The sequence below is a fragment of the Pleurodeles waltl genome, chromosome 5 (genome assembly GCF_031143425.1).
Source record: "Pleurodeles waltl isolate 20211129_DDA chromosome 5, aPleWal1.hap1.20221129, whole genome shotgun sequence".
Classification (NCBI taxonomy): Eukaryota; Metazoa; Chordata; class Amphibia; order Caudata; family Salamandridae; genus Pleurodeles; species Pleurodeles waltl.
This window is the reverse complement of record NC_090444.1, coordinates 1,106,491,248-1,106,504,881: the sequence shown is the minus strand read 5'-3', so window position 1 is coordinate 1,106,504,881 and position 13,634 is coordinate 1,106,491,248.

The window sequence follows — 13,634 nt, the reverse complement described above, 5'->3', positions numbered from 1 at the left end:
GTAATGTATAATATCATGTCAAAGCCAATAGGCGGCTAGACTGGATACAGCATGTCAAAGCCAATAGGCAGAATACAGAATGTAATGGCTAATGCAATGTCAAAGCCCATAGGCGGCTAAACTGAATACAGAAAGCAATGGCTAATGCCATGTCAAAGCCAAAAGGCACAATACAGAATGTAATGACTAATGCAATGTCAAAGCCCATAGGCGGCTAAACTGAACAAAACATACCATGTGCTACTGGTGAACATTGAGCAACTAATATGCGCAGTGGTGAAACACAAAGTCATTGGTCAAAACAAACTTTATCAAATGGCAGGACATTCCGCCCTTTGACCAATGAATTTTTGTTTCACATATCTCATATTTCAAAAAAAAAAAAAAAACATCAGCACAAAAAAAAAACATTATCAGCCAATCAGATTTGAATGATCAAAACAATCCCTGTAAAGCAATAGAAGTGAATTAACACATTGATTTCATAACCTTTCACATCAGATACATCTATACAGAAAAGACTGGGCAATTTTTTTTTTTTCTCTGAATGAGTCTCTAATTCAACAGTGTTAGCAATTTGATGTGGCATGAGTTCTGCTCATGTAAAGGTGCACGGTCCACCTGAAAGGTTTTCTGGAAGGTAAGCAAAAGTCAGAGTTCCATACGAGAGGGAAAAAAAAAACACAGCAAACAAGTTGAACTTGAACTGAAGGCGCAGTTTGCGCAAAATGGATCCATGGTGCTGGCACTTTACTCAGCCAGGTTCAGGTTGGGGATTCGGTCCCTTCCCCGACCCCACACGCACACACCGGAAGGGGGACCACACAGCGCACTCAGGGACAGTGGCGAAACGTGGTCGGATCTGCAAAAGAAACAAGTATGACTTTTCTTGCAAATAACATTTTTCATTTAAACTGCACCCTTCCTCTTTCTTTCCCTGTTTTATAATCAGCAGGACGTTTTTGGGGCCCTTTGTTATATTTTCTGCAGGTTCTGGAGGGTCACTTGGGGCTTCAGCCCACACATCAGTACTGAGGTTTTTATCTGCTGCGCCACAGCTTCCTTTTTCTTGCACTGTCAGAAGGGCTGGGGCAGACTCATTCTTTACCAAACCTCCATTCACTGCACTTTTGTCAATTTGGGCCATTCTGTCTCCAATTTGTATGAATGAATCAGATTCTTTTCTAGGTATCAGCATAATTTCGATTTTTCCTTGGTAATTTGCAACAATCACTTTCCCTAAAACCTGATCAATTTGCCATTTCTGTTCTGGTAACTTTCCTCTCCCCAACTGCTCTGTGACTGCTTGCATGACATATTGCTTTTGTGCGTGCTGCACAGTTTTTATAAAATCTAGGGGAATGGGCATCTCTCTCATCTCTGCCCACCTGTAAGTGGTTTTTTCTCTCAGTTGTTGACATTTCTGGGGCACCCACTTAGCCATCCCCACTAAGGCAGAATTCTGGGTGTACACTTCTCTCTCTGAATTTTTCTGATTAACATCTGCAAGGTAATTGAACCAGTTAGGTACAAGCCATGTGGCTAAAACATTATCAAAGAACCAAAAATCAGCATAAAAATGACACATCTCATGTAGCTCTTGCTTTAAAATCTGACACACATTATACAACGCTGTTCCTTCTACTGTGCCAGAAAGCAACATTTCAGTCAATGAATCATTAGTAAAACAAACATGCTTTTTATCTTCAGTGGACACGAATTCAAATGGTGCACTCAACTTCATTGGTAACTCTTTTACCTGTGGTACTCTAGCCCTGTCTTGCAAGTACCAGATCCATTGTATGATTCTAGCTAGGGGCACTATTTTCTTTCCTTGTTCTTGAGTTACATGTACATAAGTATTTCCTTCTTGCACTGCGCAGAAACCTAAAGTCTGCATTATTTCATTTGCCAAATCACAAGCGCGCAGCTGCATATTATTTTTCACAGTGACCATGTACAAAAGTGTTAGGATTTCTCTCAAATGAGGGCTATTCTTTTTCCAAAAATCAAACAAGCTAATGAAACTCGGGGTGTCTTGCTCTAAAATCTTTCGTTTTACTTGTGCATTTTGCAACGGTAACTCGTAAATCACATTCTGGTCTCTCTCCTCCGTGTTATCAGTTAAGGAATGCATTTTGGCTGCCAAAAACCCTGGCTCACACGGAAACTCAGTGCAGCTCGGAGCTGTCTTAACCCCCTCATTATTGGAATGGGACAAGAAAGATTCTTCATTTTTATAACTTTCAGCATTATTTTGAATTATCGTATCCTGGCTAATTTGCTCACGTAAATTCCTATTTTCATGTTCCAACTTCCTACATTTCTCCTGCATTTCTCTGTAAGCAGATAAAGGTATCCAGACCTTTCTGTCATCATTACTTCCAAAACACACGTTTTCTACATATATACAACGGGAATTATTTCTCAAAACATTATCAGGCCTTTTAGCTACACATGCATTTTCTTCTGTAATTCCCCAAACAGAAAACAATTCACAGTTTTTCTTAGCACCATCAGGCAGTTCATCAACACATGTATTCTCAGACATGGTCTGCCGTGCTACTGTGATTCTCCAAACAGAAAACAATTTCTGTAATTCTCCAAACAACAAAAAAACAATTACACTTTTAAAGTGTGCACTTAGAAATCTACTAACTCGTCAAACCCCTTCTTAATCACCTCTTAATGACCGACCCCACTCCTGGTACCAATTGTAGTGCTTTCCTCTTATTTAGTTTCTAAGCACTAACATAACACAACAGAAATGCACTTCTGAGGTCAAAGAAGACTTTTATTGTTGTTATATGAATGACGAATTAGTAGCTTTCAAGTCCGCGTTAATCAAACAAAATATATCAGTTTGCAATATACACAGCAGGTTATATTTATAAGATATTGAATGCAAAGCAAAACAAATACTTCACCGTGTGGGAACTATTCACAGCTTCATCTTTCTAAGGTCTGCAAGCTGAGGACCCCTGTCAGCCGCGAGAAAGAGAGATTCATCTACCCACACGGGATTGCTGGCAGCCTGCGCCAAGCTCCAGCACGAGGTCCGGCAGATTCGAATCTGACTCTCTGCAGCCTGTTACATTCGTTACAAAGGTGTGCCCCCTCCTCTCAGACCTGGGAAACTGAGCAAGCCTTTTGGAGACTGGCCAGGTCTCCAAGACTACTCCTGTTCCCAAGCTCAAGGGAAGAGAAACGACGCCCATGTACTCTCTCTTATCAGGTCTAGTCTACTGTGAGAGCAAAACATCTTGGTTCTCTGGTGCAAAAACACAGCTTGGAAAAATACAGAACTCCACGTTAAAGGCAATGGGCAGCTAACCTAAATATCAAATGCAATGTCTAGTGTCATGTCAAAGCCAATAGGCATCTAAGCTGAATACAAAATACAATGTCTTATATCATGTCAAAGCCCATAGGCAGCTGAGCTGAATATAAAATGCAATGTATAATATCATGTCAAAGCCAATAGGCAGCGGAGCTGAATACAAAGTGTAATGTATAATATCATGTCAAAGCCAATAGGCGGCTAGACTGGATACAGCATGTCAAAGCCAATAGGCAGAATACAGAATGTAATGGCTAATGCAATGTCAAAGCCCATAGGCGGCTAAACTGAATACAGAAAGCAATGGCTAATGCCATGTCAAAGCCAAAAGGCACAATACAGAATGTAATGACTAATGCAATGTCAAAGCCCATAGGCGGCTAAACTGAACAAAACATACCATGTGCTACTGGTGAACATTGAGCAACTAATATGCGCAGTGGTGAAACACAAAGTCATTGGTCAAAACAAACTTTATCAAATGGCAGGACAATACCCGACCCCCCCCACCCACCCTAAGCCCTAAAAATAACTCCCCAACCCACTTCTAAAAAATAAGCTACCCCAAACCCCCACCCACACTAAGAACTAAATCCAATCCCACTTACTTCATTGCACCCTCTCCTGATCATTTCTTCTATCCTCCCACCCTTGCTAAAGCCTTCCCTGTCCCTCATCCCTAAAAAATGAATTACCCAGTCCTCCCCACCCACCCTAAGCCATAAAAAGTAAACATTCCCAAATGTCACCACCCTGCCCCTAAAAAAATAAAATAGACCTGCCCCACCCACCCTACGCTCTTAATCCACCCCACCCCTAAAAAATATCCCTAACACTGCCTCAGCCCCACTTACCTCACTGCATCCCCTCCCGAGCTCTGCCTTTTTCCTTGCTTTAACCATGCATATGCATAGTTTGGCACATGTGTGCTTAAGGCATTGATCCTGCATGCGTTGTTCCTCCTGAATAGGAAACGTCCATGTTGTTGGTAACGCGTTGTTCAGGACGTTCATCTTCCCAAGCCACTATGGGCTCTAGTGACCCCATTTCCTGAGGTTTGAAATTAAAAACAGGAAAGGGAGGCATGCAGCCCCCCCCGACCACTGATGGTTCCCAAGAACTCAATCCCAGCAGGCACATGTTTAAAAAGAGCTGATCTTTGGGATCTCATCCCCAGTGGCCACATTTCTAAAAAAGGAGGAGGAGTCTATACAGCCGTCTCCCTGAGCAGCAGTTGAGGCTTGGGACCTCATCCTCCATGGACACATTTCTAAAACAAGGAGAGGGGAACATATAGGGGGTCATTCTGACCCTGGCGGTAATTACCGCCATGGCGGAGGTTGGCGGTAGCAGCGCCAACAGGCTGGCGGTGCTCCGCCGGGCATTCTGACCGCGGCGGTACAGCCGCGGCCAGAAGCGGAAAGCCGGCGGTGTACCGCGACTTTCCGCTGCCCATGGGAATCCGCCATGGCGGCGCAGCTTGCTGCGCCGCCATGGGGATTCTGACACCCCATACCGCCATCCTGTTCCTGGCGGTTCGCCCGCCAGAAACAGGATGGCGGTATGGGGTGTCGTGGGGCCCCTGGGGGCCCCTGCAGTGCCCATGCCACTGGCATGGGCACTGCAGGGGCCCCCGTAAGAGGGCCCCACAAAGAATTTCAGTGTCTGCTTTGCAGACACTGAAATTCGCGACGGGTGCAACTGCACCCGTCGCACCTTCCCACTCCGCCGGCTCCATTCTGAGCTGGCTTCCTCGTGGGAAGGGTGTTTCCCGCTGGGCTGGCGGGCGGACTTTCGACGGTCGCCCGCCAGCCCAGTGGGAAAGCCAGAATGACCGCCGCGGTCTTTTGACCGCGGAGCGGTCTTTCGGCGGGAACCGCTTGGCGGGCGGCGACCGCCGACCGCCGCGGTCAGAATCACCCCCTTAGTCCCTTCCCCTTGCAAATATCCTCCCCAAGGACTCTGTCTCCAGAACAAGATATTACATAGAGTTTATGGGAGCCTACCACAAGACACTGTGGTTCTCTGCCCTGAAGAGTAAGGGCTTAACCTGGTCTCATTCCCCCGGGTAGGGAACTACAATTTGCTATAAAAGAAAATGCTGCTGCCCCACAGTCGGGAGCAAGCAAAAGGTTCCTGGTCCTGCCAGCACCTAGTATGGTGCTATCAAGAGAACCGGCTGGAGTCGCAGGAGCTTGAGGATCCCCATGCAGCCTCTACATTGTGGGTGCCCTGATTGGGCACCAGGGAGCTCAGTTTAAATAAAAATGACTCTCGCTTCTGGAAGAGGAGCCAGCTGGGACTGCAAGCCTGTGGCCCTCAAATATAAAAGTTGTGGTTGCACTTGGTGGGCAGTGGGGCACCCACTTAATGAAAAATATACAGACTCCTGCTGGCACACACTATCTGTGCAGGCTGGAGAGGCGGGTGGGACCACGGGGGTCCTGGGCCCCCCCCTGTAGCCGACTAATAAAATAAAACATGTGAATGTTGCGTGTTGAGCACTAAGACACATTGAAAAATGTTGTTTTAAAAAAAATAATAAATGAGTGACAGGAGCTGCTCATTTATTATTCACTGTTCTGTGAAGAAGTGACCCATTATGCCCTGAAAGGGACATTTACATTTTGAACTACAAGGGACAGGGGCACCACCAAGCATTCTTTTTTAATGTTGTCGGAGGCAGCAACGTAAAAATGAAAAACAGTAAGTCTCCTTTGTCAATAAATCCATGACTGGGGAAGACCTTATCATAATTTTTTAGATCAATCCTAAATGGAGCTCTATGCAGAACAGCTGAAGTGCAAGGTCCTCATATGCTTTTTTATGATTACATTTCACATTCTGCAAAATGTTAAAAGAAAGACTCAGATACCTTTTCATCAAAATTTTATTAAACATTTCTATGCTAGTCACTTTTATTAAACATTGAATTGTGTGAATTACTGATATATAGGATGGACTACAAATATTAATGATTTCTGAAGAAAGATTATTGATCTGTCTATATATACACGGTAGGCTCATCCTTTGAGAAAGAAAATAGGCTCAGGTTTTATATTTTGGTGTTTTGATCGTTCGACAAAGTCAATAAATCTGCCAGACTGTGGCAGGAACTGCGAGATAAATCGCATGATGCTCACGCCAGAATGCTGATGAGGTTGGCTGCTCGCAAGAGAGAAGACGCAGGGCACTACGTTGGCTCACTTGCCTGTGACAAGTTGGACACAGGACTTGGCCATAATCTAAACCCTACAGTCAAACCCAAGCCACGGAAAGGTGAAGGCTGTGTGCAGCGGGTGTAGGCTGCCCACTGCGATTGGATACAAATGTCAAGAACTGTTGGAGGATGCTGGCTAGGCTGATGGCAGGGAAGACAACATAGGCAGAATACTGGTTCCAGAGCTGCCCAAGTTCACACAGAAACCCAGAGGAGAGAGAGGATTCAAAAGGGGAAGCTCTATTGAAGGGAACAAGAGAAATAAGGATCAGAAAGAACAGGCATTCAAGGCTTAATGTGGCAATATGTATATATAAAACAACATCAACAATAAAGGGAATGTTGGGTAAAGCACTCAGGAACTCCACACAGTAGGACCAAAGCTCAGTAAGTTCCTCACCCACAATTGCTGTCACAGATTCGGACTGCTAATACCCATATTGGATACATATAAAGCCAGGATATGTGGGGCTGACCCCTATGGTGATGTTATAAAAGTAACTGAAGGACAATACTCACAGTGGACAAGAAACACCACTTAGGTTGTCAGCTGAGCCCACCGATCCAGGCAATCAAACAGGAACACACAAGGCAGTGACTGAAAGGGTATAGAACTAAATACAACCACAGTAGACAAGGAGCTAGCAACGAGGAATGCTTTACAGGAAAGAAGGGCAAACAAGGGGCACACTTGTCAGAAATTAAGTACCAAACATACAAGGGAACTAGAAGTAAGGCAGCAGGAGAAGAACCAACTAGGAACTTGTACAATGAAATGGAAAGAAAGACAAGGACTGGAAAAGGGAAAATACAGAAGGAGAGGCTTCAGGGAGCACAAGAAGCACTAGTGCAGGAATAAGGAAACACATCAGCAGAAATAGTTCAAGAAATAGCTGCGGCTCAGGAGTCAGGTAGCACTGCAGGGAGTGTTAGTTCAGGAACAAGGATTTGCTAAGGCTCAAAAGACAAGGTAACACTGCGGGGAGTGCTAGTTCAGGAAAGAAGGATTTCTACAACTCAGGAATAGGAACAAGTATAGCTACAGCTCGGGAACAGGAACAACTACAGCTCAAGAACAAGAGGTAGGAATAACTACTGTTCAGGAACAAGGAAAAACTATGGCTCAGGAAATCAGAAAATAAAAAATACCAACAGCTCAGGAATCAAGGGAGTTATAACTAAGGGCCAGATGTAGCAAACGTTTGCGACTCGCAAACGGGCTGATTCGCAATTTGCGACAGTGCAAAATCGGAAATGGGATGCAAAAAGACCATTTCCGACTCGCAAAAAGCGATGGGACCCGTTTGCGAGTGGCATCCGTTGCGACCCCATTTTGCGACCGGCAAATTGCAAGTCGCAATTTGCGAGTCGCAAACCTTATGCAATTGCAACTCGCAAATTGCGACTAGTCGCAAAAAGCCCAGTTTGCAAGTCGCATTTACCACTAACTCAGAGCAGGTGGTAACCATTACCAAAGTATAAAAGGAGACCCAGAAGGCATCTGGGTCACTCAAGATGGCAGACATATACCTGATAGCAGTGAGGAGGAGAGTCTACGCAGCCCAGCAGAGGAGGAGGAGGGGCCACAGACAGGAGAAGATATATAGAACAAGGCAGACCCTTTTCCAGCAAACTGAATAGGAGATCTATGATAAATACCGCCTTAGCAGCGCTGCCATTCTAGAATTAATAGATTTACTAAAACCACAGCTAGAACACAAGACTCTGCGTGGCTGCGCCATCCCTACGCATGTGCAAGTACTATGCGCACTGCACCTCTTGGCCTCAGGGAGCTATCAGGGGGTCATTGCCGTGGCAGGTGGGGTATCCCAAAGTGCAGTGTCAAGGTTCCTCAGGGCATTCCTAGATGCCTTAGTAGCGCACAGGTCTCAGTTCATATACTTACCAAGGAATGAGGCAGAAATTAACAGCACGAAGCTGGACTTTAACCGCATTGCCCACTTCCCCCATGTCATTGGATGTGTAGATGGGACACACATTCAAATATGCCCCCCCGCTAATCTGGAACATATTTTCCGCAACAGAAAGTGTACCCACTCACTCAACATACAGGTTGTTTGTGATGCCCATTACGTCATCACGGACATCGTAGCTAAGTTTCCAGGCAGTACCCATGACTCATACATTTTTAGACATAGTGGGATACATCAACGCCTGGAACGTGGGGAGTTTGGAGACGGATACCTCCTAGGTAGAGCTGCATACACCTTGCAGACATACACACAGGTCACTGTGCACGACTATCTGGACTTACTAACAGTGTACTTTTGTGCCTAACAGGTGACAGTGCATATGCTCTAAGGCCATGGATCATGACTCCATTTTTAACACCCAGCAATGATTCAGAGAGGCAATACAACAGTGCGCATAAGAGGACCAGGAACCTCATAGAGCGCACCTTCGGACTCCTGAAGGCAAGATTCCGATGCCTCCACCGCAGCGGAGGCGCCCTCCAATACACCCCCATTACCGCTTTCAAAATTGTGGTCGCATGCGCCATCCTCCACAACATAGCCACCCGACGTGGGCTACCTCTCACCCCTGCAGACCCAGATCCTGATGATGAAGAGCAAGAACAACCACATCGCCATCATGGCGATAGGAGTCTAGCTAATCAAGGCAGACTGAGACGGGACCACATTGCAACGCAATATTCTGGACGGTACGTGTCAACTCCCACCATACTCACCTATTAACCATTTGTTAAGTGGAACAAAAATAACTGTTTTATTAATGTCATGAAGAAACTATATACAAGTTGAAATTGTCCATGGGCAGGAAAATGCCAACCAGTCATGTGGCACATTAACACCATGTGCCACAAGAATCTGTCCTGGCTGTTATCTATGATCTCCTGCCCCTCCTGCCAGCCTGGCTGGTCCCTGCTGCGTCCATGGTGCTGTGCCTACCACTCCTCAGCACCCTACTGTGAGTGGCAGAGACACTGCTCACTGTTGAGCCCTCCTCCCAGGTGTATTTGTTAACTTCCTGGCTGTGATGTCATCATCATGTGCCAGGAAGTGTTTCCAGGGTGTTCTGGTATGCTTTCTGGAGTGTTCTGCTGCATCTGCAAGCAATTTTGAAGGTATTCGCAATTTGCGACACCCACTCGCTAATTGCGAGTTCGTTTTTGCACACTCGCAAACAGCGACCTCGCAAACTGCGGACTCGCACACAGAGTTGCGAGTCCGGATGCGAGTCGCAAAATCGGATCGCTTTTTTTTCTGGCATTCCAATTTGCGACTCGCATTTTGCGAGTCGCATCAACTCGCAAAATGCGAGTCGCAATTTTTATTTTTGCTACATCTGGCCCTAAGGCTCTAGAACAGGAAAAAGGAATAACTATGGCTCAGAAACTTCAGTAAACAAGGGTTGGTCTCACTGGAACACAACTGCAATGGCCAACACTGGGCTGAAGGGTGACGAGGATTAAAAGGAATCACAGTAATCACATGCATCAGGTGTGAGCAGGATAGCAGCAGCCAGCTGCAGGTGTTCTGAATTCCACCACTCATACTTGGTCTACAGGGGTGGATATGAAGCAGTGAGCAGGGGATTCTAGGTAATGGAGTTCCACACAGACTGGCTTCAACGAATCCCTGCACTGATTGGGAATGGATGGTAATTTGCAAATAGTGTGCAAATGGCTTGAAGTCAGGATATGCATGCAAGGGAAGGTCTGGATAGAGCTTTGGTAAGTTCCACAATTGGCCCCCCGGTGATGGGCACGTGAGCGCAAGGAGCAAATCATGACAACAAGGCCTAGTTACAGGCCAGGCCCTGCAGCCATCTCAACCCTGTGCATGGCCAAAGGCCATGCGAGCTTGTGGTTGCTTGCCTGCGAGAATTTTAATGCAGGGACTGGCCATAGATGGGGGGGTTGGCATTACGTATAGTAATAAAATATTAGTTTATGTTAAAAAAAAACTTGAATCTCACTGAAAAACCTTTAAAGTTTACTGAAAAAAACAAGGGTTAAAATAATATTAGAGTTAAGTGAAAATATCACTGACAAAGTATCATTTTAAATTAAATAATACACATAATGCTATCTCTAGTAACTATAACTCATGCCATAAATTAACTATAACTGTGCCCCTGCTATACATTGCTCATTACCTTACTTTATAAATCACTCATGACACCACTGATGACATCACTGCGACATCTGAAATTACATAATTGATGACTAGAGTGTGCACAATGGGGGCTCAATATATATATTCTTAAAGTCACAAGTTATAATTACTAGAGAGAACAATAACTGAAGACCCACAGAGCCACTCACGCACTTACTACCAACACCTACTCACATACCCACTTTAACATTCAAACAACCACTCACTCACATACCCATACAGCCACTCACACACCCACTCAATTACCCACAACACCACTCACACACCCACACAGTCACTCACACAGCTAATCACACACCCACACAGCCACTTCCAAACTTTCTCACAGACCCACACATGCACTCATACACCCACCACACACTCACTCACACACTTACACACCCATACAACCAGTCATACACCCACTCACACACCCAGGTTACAGTGACATTAAAGTTAGGAAAAAAATAAAAAAATCAGATTTTACACACACAAAATCAGCAGTTCTATTAATAGTTATCTCAAATAACAATAACTACTGCCTGACAATAACTAGACATGTAATAGGTTGCGTTTGAATGTGTTAGCACCTCCTGCATGAGGGCTTTAACTGGTATCCTCTTAGCATGCTGGATAATCCTCAACTGCTTCCAGGCTTTAAAAGAATGGATGAAATGAGTGCAGATTATTTTGCAGGTTTTCTGTTTGTTGTTGACTATCTCTTCTTTTTTTTAAACTCCTGCACCACCAGGTTGATGCAATGAGGCAAACACAGGACCCTGAAATAGCCATCACCTGACTTGGCCTTGATTATCTTACTGACACTGTCCATGGCAACACATTCAATTTGATATCTCTCGGTCACAGCTGTTTGCACACTTTGCTAAGTTATGTTCTTCCAAGATGTTTGCAGCTGTTGGGATTTTTCCATGGTGAACATGACTACTGTTGCATGCCACTGAACACCCTTAAAAGTATCTTCAGTGCTGAGACCTGTAGATAGCTGTTGCCTAACCCCCACACAAGAGATCCAGCAGTATGCAGGGGTACACATATAATCATTTGCTTGACAACTGGTCCACATGTCTGTCATCAGGTGAAAAATGTGAACAACACTTTTCTGCAAAGCTTGTTCAGCCAGTAACAACACAAAATGATAGAGCAGTGGAACAGCAACTAGGCAAAATAGGTCAGACTTGGAACCTTCCATTTCAGGAAGATGACTACCACACATTCTAAAAATCCCACTCCTTAAACAAACAAAAAAGGCAGTAAGTCCAGCACTAATATTTTAGCCAGCTTCCCATTGTAAAAACATACCATTGGGTGGTTGTGGTCATAGGACCCTTCCTGCCTAAACAATCCCATTATAACAGCTTGGATCTCCTACATTTCTAGGGCCACTGACACAGGCAACTTCTGAGAAGTAGGAGGTTATAGATTCAATGTGCATCTTGGGGCAATCACTGTATGCCATGGTGTCTCCATCTGCCATCTTGTCTTGTGCCATCTTGAGGTCACTAAGGTGGGTGATGCTGGCACACTGCTGGGGATAGGGCTGCTTTGCACAAAGATGTCACATTCTTCTTCCTCATGACCGCCAGTTGTGATTGGAGCTGATGTTTTCCTGGCTCTTCTCACCTTCACCACCACCACATTCAGCAATGTTTTAAGGTGCTCATTACACCAGATTCCATGCTGTTTTTTTCATTTGGGTTGTTTGGCCTCCAGTACCAAAGTGTGAACAAGTCTTACGTCGACATACACTCACTTGGGGAATGGAGCATATAGTAATGTTCTCCTACTTGATAATCGTAAAATAGTCCCAAATTGAGGAGTAGTACTTTCTTAGTGTGCCAATGCCATTGCCTGAAGAAGAATTGGAGGTAGGTGGGTGTGTTGTCAATAGCTTCTCTGCAGTGCATACGTCTGCTGAGGGAGGGGTTAGTGCTGGTCTCAGCTGAAGCTTTACAATTACGGGAGCTGGCGGTTGTACCTGTGCCACATTCCTCAGAGTAGGCCGGATAGGAGGGGTAATGTTGGACTCCTCTGTACCAGCTTCCATAACATTGACTGGCTCAAAGTCATCCCCATCATCACCCCCTTCCACAATTCTAAGCCTTTCAGGAACTTTTTTTCCCTCAACTCTCCTGGCGTCTCTCAGACTCTACCGGTGTCCAATCCATGTCCAGATCATCATCATCAGAAGGTGTGCTTGGAGAAAATTAGTACCCTTCCTTTTTCTTGCTGGAGATCTGTGAGCAAACGATTCTAAAGGTGGAGGTTCTTGCTCGGCAGAAAGCTCAACCTCCTGTTCTGCTTCAGCTTCAGGAAGATCTACCATTGCTGGCTTTGGCTGCTGTCTACTTTGCTATATTTCCTGAAATGATTAGGTACTACTTTTTTTGGCAAAAGTGACAAAGCCAATTTAACATCACTGCTCATAGGCATTGCCACGATTGCAGTGCTTGCCTCGCGGACAGACATGGGCTTGGGCTTAATGCAGGGCGGTGGTGTTGATGGTGGAGTGCTGCTCCCAGGTTCCTCCCCGGAGGCCGGTGCAACAGGCACATGTCTTCTGAAAAAGGTTGTGATCAACACACCAGTGAAGGGAAGCTGCTTCTTCCCACTGAATACGCTAAAACCGGTCCCAGGATGCTTGCTTCCATTCCAGGGAGGACCTGGCCTTGCAGTTCCAGATGGACTGCTCCGATGGGGAATAGAGTCAAGACTGATTTGCATATGGCTTGGTACAAACTGGTTTGTCACAGTTAGCAAAAGAACAATGGATTAAACCTAGATCTGTGACTTGGGGTGAGTAGTTGAAAAGTTTCAGCACTCCGTCCATCATCCTTTTGTGTTGCTGAAGTTGCCCTAAGTGAGAAGGGTATGCCCAAATGTCAGTCCCTTGCTCAGTGTGCCACTGGATTCAAGC